A 2148-nucleotide genomic window follows, 5' to 3' on the forward strand; every position below is an offset into this window, starting at 1 on the left:
AAGCAGGTGGAAACTGTTAGCCTATAGCTTTTACCTGCATCAGTGGATTATTGATAACAACCAGTAAACAGATTATTGATTATTGAACCAGAGACTGTGTTGGATTTAAGGAGGAGCTGCAGTTTGTGTTTACTTCAGTTTAAAGATCAATAATTGATCAGCAGATTGGATCAGAAACAACAAATCAACTCTCACTGTGATCGATCAATAACTGATACACAATCTGATCAAACAGCATTTCAATCAATCAATAATCCCACTTATTGATTCAGCTGTTTGTATTCAGAATAAACAGAAATGAGGCATAAACTGTCCCAATAATCAGCTGTTACACACTTTTATCAATTATAATATTGATCTGACATTGATCTGACATTGACATTGAAGCATCCAATCAGATGCATCAGTTTGATTCTGCAGTAAATTTAAAGGACAAACATCTTAAACTTGAATCGACTGACTGAAGCTCCTTTAAGTGTACGGATTGATCTCTGTGTCTGCAGCTGATCGGGTTATTGATTATCGATCAGCAGCAGTTTGTGTTCAGATAAAGAGTTTAAAGTTTACCTGCTGTCCGTCTGTCTGTCTGTCTGTCTGTCTGTTCCCCGAAAAACACAAAACTCCCAACTGGAGTTCACGTCACAACAGCTATACCTGTGCCAGCTTCCTGTTTGGGTTTTTCAAAATAAAATCACATTTATTTCTTTCCATTGCTTTATGGATCTTGTAGTTTTTTATTGCAAGTTCTGTCTGTTTATTGTGCTTCTGTCAAATAATAGTTGATTCATTAATTATTGATGAATTAATAAATAATGAATCTGCCGTAAATAAGTGTCTAAATATTGTCTATAATATTTATTATTATTATTATAACTGTGAGAAAAAAAACGTTTTAGGTGTTTATTTGTAACTTAATGCAGATAAACAGTATTATTATTATTCTGTTCAATTTTATTGTTTTATGTTCTTTATTATTCATAATTATTGTATATCTAAAGTTTTAACTATATAATATAATTAATAAACACAGTATCTAAAATAAATATTTAAAAAATAAAAAACGCAAGAAATAGAAGAAAAACCCAAAATAAAAAAGTAGATTTGCAGCTTTTCGCCTTGAAAATAATTTGTGCAAAGATAAACTTTTTATGTTAGTTTTAAAGTTTTATTTTCTGTTGTTAAATCGGATCTAAAGCTGTTTAAAAACCGTAAATCAAAGCTTTTACTTTGAAGGTCACGGCTCTTATCCGGCCTCGTTGTCGTGGTAACCAGCAGCCTGTCACTCAGGGTGGAAAGCCCCGGAGCTGCAGGGGAATTCCGGCGCCACGTGGCAAATACTGCGCGCTGATTGGACGGAAGGAGGCGCGGAGCCCCGCCCACCGCAACGACAGTGGGACAAAATACATAAAAACAACAATTATTATTATTATTTATTATTATATATCACAGTTTAAGTTAGAAAATTATCAGATTAAATCATAAACGAAGAAAATTATTAAATAATATTGTTAAACTGTTATAATAAATACTATAAAATATACGATCTGAGCCTGAAGGTATAAAAATGATTTAAGTTATCAGGTAGGATCTGTATGGAAGCTCAGTGATGCCAAAAAAAAAACAAAGCACACAAAATATATATTATTTAATATCAGCACAGAGACAAGAAGCAGAGGGAATATTTCTCAACATTTAAACTTTGACTCTGGCTCTTAAAATATTCCAAATTATTAGCTACAAACTTAAAATACAATATTCTTAGTTATAATTAGTTTGATATTAATAAGTCATAATAATGAGTTTTTGTTTTGATAAAGTCATAATTTAAACTTATTACAAGGCTCACAGACTCTGCTCCATAGCAGTTATTGATTTGTTTATGTATGAAATGAATGATTAATTATAAAAAAATTAGTGTTCTGTAACTTTTTGTTGCCACGTCTTTGACATTTCAAAATCAAAAGTTCTACTGAAATCTGTGTATTTCTATTCAAAAACAATATTTATCTTAAATGAATGTCGTCACATTACATTTTAATCAAAGTTCACAGCAGCGTTTCTACTCTGATCGCAGCCAGCATCACCTTACTGTCCAAACGTCTTATTCTCACTGGAACAAGATCGATTTTTATTAAAAAAAAAAAAAAA

At 31.5% G+C, this 2148-nt stretch overlaps 1 protein-coding gene across 3 annotated transcripts in view; it reads right to left on the minus strand.

Annotated features, from left to right (window-relative positions):
• Positions 1–2148, minus strand: part of nfkb2 (nuclear factor of kappa light polypeptide gene enhancer in B-cells 2 (p49/p100)) — a 17497-nt gene that overhangs the window by 15055 nt on the left and 294 nt on the right. The window contains exon 1 of one of the 3 annotated variants that reach the window (XM_035663096.1): positions 568–622. The exons of 1 other annotated variant lie outside the window; for it this stretch is intronic. The gene's annotated coding sequence lies outside the window, so the exon portion shown is untranslated. Of the gene's footprint in view, positions 1–567; positions 623–2148 lie in introns of those variants that run through there. One more of the 3 variants, XM_035663095.1, reaches the window with a different exon arrangement.

This window comes from Morone saxatilis, unplaced genomic scaffold (genome assembly GCF_004916995.1).
Source record: "Morone saxatilis isolate NCDOM2014 unplaced genomic scaffold, NCSU_SB_2.0 Contig19, whole genome shotgun sequence".
Taxonomy (NCBI): Eukaryota; Metazoa; Chordata; class Actinopteri; family Moronidae; genus Morone; species Morone saxatilis.